The 12,114-nt window shown below is 43.2% G+C and overlaps 1 pseudogene; it reads right to left on the reverse strand.

Annotated features, from left to right (window-relative positions):
- LOC104833460 overlaps window positions 1-7,482 on the reverse strand; it is a 22,477-nt pseudogene extending 14,995 nt beyond the window's left edge.
- Between the last annotated feature and the right edge of the window lie 4,632 nt (window positions 7,483-12,114).

Consider the following 12,114-nt stretch of genomic DNA (forward strand, 5'->3'; position numbering starts at 1 on the left):
CTAGAGGCAGAAAAACATTTACAAAAAGGGTAAGATGAAACTTCAGCAGATCTACGAACAAAAGCCTTCACAGAGGAAAATTACTTGTGTATTTCTGTAAAAGCTATCAGTCCTAAAAGAAACCAACAGACAGATATATGAAACCAACATGCACATCACATGAAACACTCATACTAATGACTGGTAACTCAGAGTAACTGTATGTAATGTACTTCAGCGTTAACGCCGAATCTGAAAGCGAGGCAATCATGTTAAACAAAAGCATGACCTGAATTTGCCAGGTTGTCTCTAAAGAGTTGTAAGCTGTGACAACAACAGATAATGTATTTGAAAAGTAAATTTAGCCTTATAAAATTACGACTTGCTTAAGGAGACGTAAATTAGTATTTTCTTCCCTTTCAGCTTTTTACAAATAGCTTTTTCTTACAAGCACTTTATGTAAATGTCATCATGTTACCTGGTGTAGGCACATGTTGGCAATTAAAGTATTAGGCGAAACATCCGTCCGATGCCACATTGGGCATGTATGTTCCTCAGATTCCAGTAATGCTGTTCTAATAACTGTGTATAACTAGAATAATCAAAATTGTATTTAGCCAAACTAAGGAAGTTTTGGGGGTTCTAATTAATTATAAAAACACATATATGATTAATAGGTGAATATGGTCTTGAACTGAGAGCATGAAGCTAGAAATGTTCAATAGTGTAAAAAAATTCTAGTATGCAGCAAATAACTATACAGTTTTGACATTTCACTATTGTAACATCTGAAGATGTAGCATAGGCTGTGTCTTGATGTTTCAACTAGTCTTTTTCCTACTATCTAGTACAGCGAGAAGTCCCCAACCTCAAGGTTAATGAATAAAACACATCTCAAAAAAACATTAGTAGGTTTGAGTTCTGAAGGTTTTAACCAACTCTTCCATGGAGAAGAATGTGGATTAAATGCTTAACTACCCGCTTGTTGCAGACCACCATAAGTCCCCAGAGTTGGCTATATAATTTAGTATGAAAGAAAGGGCTGTGGACAAACTAGACTCATTCAATATCTAACACTGTAGTCACCTGCAGAATTAGCTACTCTTCTCATATTCATCCTTCCACATGTCAAGAAGATTTAACTAGACACGTAAAAAGGGGAAAAAGCTTGCTGGCTTTTTTTTCCCTTTATACAAGAAGAGCGCTTTCATATTGAGCGTATACTTAAATATTAAATAGAACTGGTAACAAAGTAATTTCATTATCTCCTCTTTCTGCTTTCAGAAAATCAGATGTGATGTTTTGAATTAACAAACATGGGAGTAACACTTACATTTGTCACAATAACTGTTTCCACAGCAGGGAATAACAGCTGCACAAGTCATTATATCCTTACAAATGAGACATAACAACTCATCTGGAACAGGATCATTGGAGGAGGAGAGGAGGATGGCTCCTCTGGTAAAAAGGGAGGCTTTTCCTTCTTTCCTCTAGCATAAGCTTCCCTGGAGGAGGGGTGGGGAAGGAAAAAGAAACAAGTTAAAGATGGGTAAAGGAAAACTTTTCCAAGCTCTGGATTTTTTCAAAGGAAGATAGGAAATGGAATTCTTCTCACTCCACATTAGCCTTCTAAAACATAGGCACTTAGTTTAAACTACTTTCTCTATAGCCACAACACTAGAAGAGGGAGGGGGGAACAATTTTCCTTCTGCAGAACTCTCCCATTCATTGGATCAACTAAGAAATAAGCTCAGACTAGAAAAGTAATTTTTGACAGCTAGAAATCAGGCAAAATGAATCCCACCTCTCCTTTGCCAGAGGATAAATGTAAATTGCAGGATCAGGATAAAGGTAGTCTCCAAGTAATTACATTTTCTAAAAGGAATAAGTCTATGTTACAGCTTCTACAAAAGAAGATCCATGATGGAAAAAAGGAAGTGCTACAAAGTGCATTTTAAAACAGCCACTCCTGTCAACACACAGTAGTTTTTTTCTTAGTTTATAGCAACAGGAAGACTTCAGTCTGTTTCACACATAAGATTTAATAAAAGTCAGAAGGGGAGGAAATCTCAGTCCAACAGCTACCTGCTAAATTTGGCAAGAAGCCTTTGAAACAGAAAACAGAAGGAAAATGAACTTTCAAGAAGAACGACTCCACTGTAAACACTACTGAAATGTTTTGCAGAAACGCAGATTCTTAGCATACCACAAGTTTAACCAAATTCCAGGGGCATGAGCAGGAGGACCACCCTCTTTTAATATTAGAAAGTATCACAGATTTTCAGGTTAAGATACAATGACAATGCTTCCTCCCTTGGAATGACAGATGCTGGCCAACTTGGTTGCATTGCCACTCAAGATATTTACGTGTGGTTTCTCTCCTTCACTTTTTGGTCGGTCCACTTAATTCCATACTTATGCATTAATAGTTGGTATTGCATATTTTTTCAGTGTTTGTCAGCATAGCACCCTTTGTATTGGGCACCTCTATCATGAAACTCCATGGAATTGCTGTGCTTTTTTTTTAATTCTGGGAACAGTCTCAAAATTTTTGTCCTCTTCAAGAAAAGAGAGGCAGACGTACCTCAAGACTCATACTTAGAATGACATTTCCCTGATTATTTTAAGCAGCAAAAGCCTTGAATCCTCTCCTTTCACCTAGCGTAAGGCTTGCTCAACTGTAATACTGCTTCTTCTAAATGAATATAGCCAGGATGTTCCAAAGGCTTGAGCAGGGTTTTGAATTCAAGTGACATTCTTTGGCTTAACTTCAGGTTCCTCAAGGCTGACATGCCTTAGCTCACCATCCACTCAGAGAAGAGACACAAACCTGCTGCTCCTCCTCCAAAGCACAATTCAGAGTGAGAGCTTAATCCAGTGCTCTGAATCAGTCACTTGAGAAACCTACATTCACTGTCTATAGGTGATGGTTGAGTTCATACCTCACACATATACCTTCAGTGACTAACGTGAAATGGCATCAATACTCAACCAGGGACTTAGTGTAATTAAAACACGCAAATATTCAATAGATGGGGTCAAGAGAAATGTCTTGGTTTTATACAAAATAATAAAAACTGTGAACTGTCATTAAAAAGAGTGGAAAACAGAAAAAATTCCAGTAATACTGAAGTATATAAAAATATGCGTGAAAGTTCACAGAGAAAGATCTATGGACATATTTAATGTCTACGACCTAGAAAGAAAAGTCCACCTTTATAATTCCAGCTTCCCCTTGAATTTGGAAGGGCTTTGCAACATTGCCATATAACCTCTGCCTTTCACCCCAAGAGAAACAATTCTTAATATGAGTATTCATGTATTTGTTACGTAACTGCCAAGGTAAAACAATTAACAACTAGAGTAACACCAGAAGTCCCCCACAATCATACCCCATTTGTTGGGCAGTTCTTTATGTAGTGGCCAGGTCTTCCACAACGAAAGCAAGTATATGGTGGTGGAGGTGGACCCAAGGGTTTCTTCATGTGACTAAAAGTTTTTTGGGGAAAAAAGAAAAAGCTAGGCACATGTCTCTCTTGTTAAAACACACATCTCTGCACTTTATCCATAATCTTCAAAGAACAGTTTGGACATATCAACACTTACTTGATTGTATCATATTTACAGCAGGACTGTATCACCAAAGCTTTTATTTCATCTTCTTCGGAAGCACTGGCTTCAGCCAGATTGGCAGTCTGTTTAACAGGTAATTATTTGACACGCACATTAGAAATGCATTTAAGCCCACACAGCCAAAGTCAACACCATTCACCCCATCCTGTAAAGAGCAGCACAACGCTAGCTGAGGTTGCATGAAAACAGCAGTTTACGTAAAATATAGCTGTACTGAAGAGGTTCTGGGGAGTCCTTATGCAATTACAGGGTGTATATGTGCCTGTTAACTTACATGAAAAGAGCATCCTTGGGCACTCAAAACCTTAGGCTTTCTTTGTGCCTTACATTAAGACTTGTGTAACCAATCCAATTTTCTTCCAAGTGGACTGAAGCCATATGCAGCAAAAATTACACTATCCAGTATTTTTAAGATGATTTTTAAGATCCAGACTAGTTGAAGGAGAAGACATCCACTGTACGCTTAATTGAGAAAGATGTATGCAAGGATCATTATTTACATTTTGCAGCATTAAAATGACACACAACTTAAGATTTGGGGAAGTTGCTTTTGCTTGCTGAAATTCAGCTTCTGACACAGAAGCATTGTTTAACCTTCAGGTGCACAATCTCTCTTAAATGCTCCACAGAGCTGATGGGGATAGGTATGTCTTGTGTCCCTGAATACCTGGGACTGGGAAAAGGCCTTGTCGAAATGTGTCTTCACAGCCTTAAAAAGGATGAGAAATCCAGCAACCATCCTTACCATGTGTATTCTAAGATAAATAGTGGCAACACTGTTTATCATGGGGAGGAAGAATACAGCTGGAAAACTGTAAAGAAAACCATGTAACAGCAACACAGGATTCTGGATGCAATGTATGTTATTTCATGAAAAACAACTTGAAATAAAAAATGATGGTTGGTGGGAGTTGTGCATAGTAAAATGTAGCTGGAGTAGGGTCAGAATACTTAAACCAGGGAATCAGAAAGATATTTTGAACATTCGCAGATATAATACAGATAGTAATTCAGGAGCAGAGCGCAAAAAAAAACCTCCTAAGGGAAGATTCATAATGGCCTCTTTCATACACACAGCATTTCTTTCTGTGGAGGTGAGAGCAGGCTGAAAACCACAGAAGACAGCCAGGAAGAGCAGAAAATTCATGGCAGTAAATACACAAACTGCAAAGCATGTTCTAGCTTGACCTCGCACAGGGTCACATGTACCCTCATTTCCCAAGAGCCGGTGTGACGGGTACACTCGATCCCATAACCAAACTAGCCGTAGTTTGGTACAGGCTCCAAAGGAGGTAAAGGCCTGAGCCATAGCCGGGCCAAGAACTCCTCTAGTTTCAATCTCTTCTCTGAAAACCCACAAAGGAGCCGAGTGACCCAGGGAGCACTGCTGCGTATGACCTTGGAACACTCATCATGCGTTTAAGACATGAGTAGGGGGTGGCTTTTCCAAGACTCATTTATCAAGGAGCAAAGAAAGTTGTGGGCACAAGGAGTCTCATCCATACCCTTCCCATCGCATGTAATTTGACTAGGAGCCAGCCACTTTATCCCATAAATATGACAGCCTAAGTGAGCCTTCTTTGAGCTCTCCCTGCTAGGCAGCTTGGCTGCACGGCAGTGATCTCCCCTTGAGCTAGGACACCTCTCAAGGTTGCTCCTTGAGGCAGAGAGACCTGTTCTCAATGGCAGATCTTTGCTAAGTGACTGATAGCATGCTGAATTAATACTAATGAAGCATTACTAATCCATGTAGCTACTTAATATTAACTATTATAAACTTTGTACAGATAATTCCATTAGACATAAACTGTTGTCCAAGTCTGAGACTAAGATTGGACCGAGCCGCCCCTAGGCTCCATAAGGAGTTTAGAAAGCAAGGGGGTCCCCTCTGAACTTCATGACTCAACGGGAGGATCTTCCTTACCCTTTTGCGTCTCTGGTCTCTGTGTGAATCATTCCAGCTCGATTCTAACTCAATTCTCCTTTGTACGTTTCTTCCATGCAGTAATTAATAAGGTGAACCTTGTCATCCAACTTACTGAACCTCTGCAAACCACTGTTAAACTTTGTTAAATTCCATAAATTTATTGAACTCTGTCAAATTATTATTTTACCTCAATAAAACACATTGATGCTTTTCTCCTTCTGAGCGAGGTGCATTCTGCGCCTGAGAGATTGGCGCAGTCGGCAGGATCCTAAATCAGGACTTGCAACAGCTGGCAGCACGGCTTGGGTGGGGGGAAAGTCATGCATCAGACCTCAGGGCTGAGAGAGGAGCGCAAGCATCTGCCAAGGGAGTGTGGCAATACACTCCCCACCCCAGTCAGAAATGAAATTTCTCCAGGCAGGGAGAAAAGGAAAAAAAACCCTAAACCACAGATTGAAATTTGAACTGGCCAATTGAGACGTGCCAGGTACACTGATGTGGCCTTCTTGGCCAATCGGGATTAAATGACCACAGATCAGATTCAACAAGGGTATAAACGGGGTCCCGCTGGAGGACATGTTGGAATCAGTCCTCCTTGGAGCAGCGGGTCTGCAGCTGGGGAGTCCCCCTTGGGTCAGGGCACTGCCTGAGGGTAACTCCTCGAGGGAGAGAGACCTCAGCTTTTAGGTGAGTGATATGCGCATTTTGAGTCATCACTTTTAAATCTCAAGGATTCTTAAGTCGGCTGTGCAGTACTAATTCCCCTTACATCAGTGAGCCTGTGGTTTATAAAATGTTACTGGAGTTCTAACTAACTTTTCTATGGAAGAATAAATCTGAGCTTTAACACCTATTGGATTTGGTTATGCATGCATCTGTAACAACACCCTATAAATATTAACAAAGGAATCACTGACAAAACCATGCAGACAATCTGCAGCTTCATGTATTCCTGCACAGACTTCAGAGATTTCACCTGGAAAAAAAAAAGACAAACAGATTTGGTTCGCTCCAAGGAACCAGAAGCAGATTGTTACTAGAAGGATGGAATAATCCACCTGGTGTTGATTTTATGTTCTTTTGCATAAGCATCTTTTGCTTTCCAAGCATATTTATTTAGGTGTTCAGCAAGCACGAAAGGAACAGCTCCAATGGTTGGCAGTTCTACCAGTACTGGCTGTCCAGGAGAAAAAGCTGGTTCTCTGGGACCACTGAGAGTCTGAGGCTCTGGGGTTAAAGTCAGGGGTTTAGGACAAAATGCATTCAGTTGGGGCATCCATTTATCCCCCAGCAATCATTGACCTGGGTAACTGCATCCCAAAGGTGTTAATGTTACCAAGGCCATAGGTACCAATTGGGTTTCCCCCAAAGCATTTAAGTTAATTAGGTTTTCAGACAAAGTCGAAATTCCACATTGGTCTGCCTCAGTCCACATCAGTGTGGTGATCTGTGCCCCCATATCAATTAAAAAGCTTACTGTTTTTTTCTATGGCTCTACAGCCACAGTAATCAATAAATCCCCTCTCAAATTTAAGGTGAGTTGTCTTATAAACATCCATCCTCCATTTCCCCCCTCACCTTCGGGGAATGGAGGATCTGGTTTCCCATTGCCTTTGTTTCTTCATCAGCTTCTTCCCCGAGGTCTGTCCATGGTAGGGCACTAGGGGCTGGGTCAAAATTGACTTTTCGCCCCAACCATCTTTGTACAAGTTTCTCCAACTTCTGGGTTGGAAGCCCATCCATTAGATCTTGGGGAACACCTCTCTGGAGCCCCAGTTGCCACCATTCCTGATGGCTTAGGGACTTCCCTCTCCCAGGATCAGTAAATCGGACCGATTTTGAATCCTGACTTCTCTTGACCAGTGCTGACCACCCCTCACCTTCTTCCGTGGCTCGTATGGCCCTGCTTTCAGGTCTTTGCCAGAATCCACCAATGGGACCATATTTCCTCCCAAAGTTAATTAGCTCTTGGGCTACTTCCCCCCACGTCCACACTTTTCTCCCTGACCTCCAGTGATTGGGGGTCATTACTCCCTCTAGAGCAGCTGTAACTCTGTCTGCTACAGGGCTATTTTGTATCTTCCCCTGTAGTTAGATCCCAATGGGTTTTAGAGAATCTGGAAGTCCTTGGATTAGAGAAGTCATCCATTCTGGATCCACAGGCATCATCATTGGAGAGCCCTGGTTAGATTTAAGCTCCCTATCATACATCATCTGCAAACAAGCCGCCTTTTGCACATTTTCTACCAATTGATCTACCGTACCTATTATAGCTAGGGGGTCTCCCCTCTCCAAAGGGTTCAGCCCCCTGGCCCAATATGCTGCCCTCTGGTCAATGACCATGAGGCCTGATAATTGCTGGTAGTTAGAAACACACCTGCACCCCAGTATCCTTCTGCTTCCTTCTCTGACAACAAGATTCCATCTCCTCCTGACAATGATACTCTCCAAACATATTCTGTTTCTGATTGCTTTGGAGTCCTTGCAAAATCCTTCCTTAATTTTGCTAACTTAGTCACTGTAAATGGAACCTGTTTAGTAATAACTTGGGGATGATCATCATTATGCACCTCATACAAATGCTCAGTTTTAACGAAGGGATACATATGAAGAGCATTTTCTACTGCCTCTTTTGCTCTCTGTAAGTCCTCCTGGGGATAGATTTGCCTAATCCTTCTCTCTTCTAACTTTGACTCCACCTTTCCACATGAGTCGCTTGCTTTCCACAATTCTTCTCTCAATGCTTCCTTTAGTTTAACATTCTGGTTTCTTTCCTCCTCTAACAACTGCTTGGTCTCTTTTAACTACTCTTGTAGTGATTTAACTGCCATTTTCAAGGAGTCTATCATGGCATCGTCTTGACACAGTCTCTGCCTCCTATATTCCACGGCTGCTGCCAAACTCGCTCCCCAAACTGCACAAATTATTGATTTTCCCTTCCCAGGCCCAACTTTAGCCTCTTTCTGCAATATCATGATCCTATCCACTATACTCTGTGGTTGGAACCAAAGATTTTTTGCCCATTGTCACCACTGGGGAGACGGGCGAGCATGATAGGTTCCCCAAAAGTCATCCAGTTATCTAAATCCCTGTTCAATACTTTTGTGGGGGAATAATCATGAACATCTATAGAGGTGCTGGCACTCATTTTACCAAAGAGGGATTATTTCGTCCTGAGAAGGTCTCACCGTAAATTTGCTACCACTATTCCCCCCCTCCCCGCCTCGCTCTCAGGAGGTCACACCTTTAAAATTTCCGTAGAGACTTGTCACTCATTCAATTCTATACGTCTCAGTCATACGCACACAAGAGTCTCTGACAAAGCAACTGGGCACTTTCTGTTTCTCCAAGAATCCTGTACATGATGCCAGTTAAAATGTCACACACCAGTCAAAGACCGGGGTGAGGTTTTACTTGTATTCTCGGGAACAGAATTAAGACTCAAAACGGAGTCAAGTGCCAAGTAACTTTATTTGCCCGACAACAGGTTCACAAACTCAAAGGGAAAGAGAGAGAGAGAAATAAAGAAAAGAAAGAAAGAGTTAGTTGCAACAGCTACCACCACGGATCTGTGGCATTCTGACAGTCCGATTCATCTTCAAGTCCAGTGGGAGAACGTTCCATCCGATGCTGGTTGTTTCTGCTCTTTTATTGGGTTGCCTTGTTGTATATCCATACTTCTTATTCCAAGAGCCATTTTGCTTAAACACGCCTACCACCTGGTGGTGGTGCGCATGCCCAATATCATCACTGGGGGTTCTCAAGGAGTCTTAGGTGGTCTTTAGGGGTCTCCAGTCCCCTCTGTCTTGCCGACCCCAGGTCTGGGCACATGCGCAGGGGTTAGGTTAAAGTTTCTTAGAATTAGCTCCACATTCAGGTTCCTAAGAAGACAGGAGACCTCTGGTCTTTTGGTCCCGACTGTTGCTCTGTTGCTATGGCAGTGGTGTCAGTTGGTGGTTTAATGTTCCAGCAATGTCGAGACAAACAACTGACACAGTCTCTTACAGTCTCTTATACCACCCCATGGCTCGATATTGCTGTCTCAGGGATGGTTCTCCATGGTGGCAGGAAAGATAGAGGAAGAGAGAGAAAGAAAGGAAAGAAATAGCGCATGAGATAGATTGCATATAGCATAAGTGGCCTGGTTTTCCGAGGCTCCCTCTTCACCGGTATGGAAGATTCAAATGATCAAAACAAATATGGAAAACAAATAAAAGTATCACATGATGGTTATGCTAATTACAAACATCTTCTTCTAACTATAACATTTTCAAGTCTACTTAACAATATTTTCCTAACATTTCTAAGTTAAACAACAACATCCAATAACTAAGAACATCTAATTAACGTCAGCTAACAAATATATCATGCTTAAATTTAACTAACTTTCCAAAACCAGAACATGCTGTAGACCGATTTTATGGTTCTGAGGGATCAGAAGAAGAAGAAGATGATAAGTTACATGGGTAATTAGATGACGGGCATTTACAAGGACAAAAAACAAGTATTACAAGAACGATTAAAGTAACAATTAACAAAATCAAGGCTGCATAATAAATTAGCACCATCACAGACATATGATCCATTATTTCCCACGATTTTGGCAATACAAAGCTGAGCGATTGTGGCCCTCGTGGTCCACGTGGTCTGCTGCACCTGGTCCACCGGAGTCAGGGTCTGCATACGCAGCAGGAAAATCAATTTCCACACCCCCTTTAGCCTAAAGCACGTGTGTCATCTGGGCCTAGAAACTTCTGTCCCAGATTTAGGCAAAGGTAGGAGACAAAGGAGACAAAGTCCCTGCCCTGGCACACAGCCCCCTTGGGCACAGGGTCCCTGCTCAGAAGGACAGAACTGGGCACCCCTGGCTGCACACCCGGCTTCACACCCCTGCAGCCATTCCCCAGTGAAAGGAGCCAACATGCCCTGTCCTTCTGAAGGTGCAGCAGGGAAGCTGTTCTCCAAAGCACGTCCTTTTTCTCTACACTGGAGAAGCTGCAAGAGTCCTCCTGAAAGACCCCATAGGCTCTGGGATGTGCCAGCTTTAGGAGGCCAATCCAGGAAGTGCCCCTGCGTTGCCCTGCAGCCAGAGACTTACCCTGTTAAGGGCTTTCTCCACGTGAGCTCTCCTCTCACCTTCCACCCCAGACTGCCTTTAATCTGTCTCTCTTCCTTCCCTCCCCTTCCCTCGGTGGCTGCAGGCAGTACTGTAAGCCTTGCTACACTTTGCAGAGGAGCTGCTCTTCAGCAGGGCTGTCTCTCTGCAGCACTGCCTCCTTGCCATGAGCTCCTTCCATCCCCGGAGCCCAGCCCAGCTCAGCAGCAGAGGACCAGCCCAATGTGTCACTTTCTCTGCCCCCCTCTGGGCACCCTCCGGGTGTCCCTGGGGCTCCAGGGGAACCTGCTGGGAAACAGGCTGAAGGAATCACTGATGTTCCCTCCCTCAGCTGGGGAGACACACTTTTTCCAGCAGTGGCATTTCTCCACTCTGAGACAAAATTGCATCTAAGTATCACCGGTTTCGGTCTTATTATTAGACAGGACACCCAGACAGTGACAGGCAGGGATCTCCTTCACCCCTGCTGAGGGAAAGGATTCAGCTGAGTCAATAGAGGCAACTGATCCTGTGTTTCTATTCCTAGCATTTGAAGGAGACTCAGCTCTCACCTATGCCTGCCACAAAGCCACAGGAGGTGGGCTTCCTCTTGCCTCTCTTCAGGTGGGCACAAAATAGGCACCTGCACGTGAGCTCCTTGTCTCAGCTCCCATCTGAATTACTGGAGATGGAACGCAGGAGTGAGATGTTCAGATGCAAATCCCTGGTGACATTTGACTTGCCAGAGGTGGTCCAAGATACATGCAGGTAACTTCAGCCTGTAACAGAGAAGTTCACAGAGACAGGGCAACATCTCAGGGATCATATATGAGCCAGGTGGGAAAGTCCTTTGGCCAAGTGAAATGACAGCTGATGCCCAAATAAAGGCCAAAAGAACCTTTTCCTACTCCTTAGCTTCATGTCACTTTATACAGGTATTCATATGAACGATTGCAGTCATGTACCACAGGGACAGCTAGGTCTCTCTCTTTCCCATCAGCTGAATTTACTAGCTCTCCAGTGACTGTAACAGCATTTGTCCCATGGTCACCCCTACATTGCCTAACAGAATTCAGGGCAGGTACTGTATTTAATGTTCAAATCCAGGCCCGCAGAGCTACATGAGAGGCCAAGGCTGACATGGACCACACAGGACCTACAGGAAAGCAATTCCTATTCAGGGTGGGTGTGTCACAGACACCTCAGACGGCATCACAGAGACTGCGATTTGGTGCCTGTGTGCCACTGACTGATGTGATCAGTCAGAGGCATCAGTCATCAGCTGTCATCAGAGAGGCAAGGTCTGTCTCTTCTCTACCCAATAGCTGCAGGCATTGCATGGACATGGCTGCACATCACACAGGAGTCTTTACTCACTCCTTTGATGATACAGTCAATGAAAAGACCAATCATTTTGGCAGTGTGCCTGGATACATCTTGTCTTCTAAGAGAGCATCCTCCAAGCACAGCAATGGTCCAT

Source organism: Haliaeetus leucocephalus, unplaced genomic scaffold (assembly GCF_000737465.1).
Source record: "Haliaeetus leucocephalus isolate CR32 unplaced genomic scaffold, Haliaeetus_leucocephalus-4.0 Scaffold290, whole genome shotgun sequence".
NCBI classification, from domain to species: Eukaryota; Metazoa; Chordata; class Aves; order Accipitriformes; family Accipitridae; genus Haliaeetus; species Haliaeetus leucocephalus.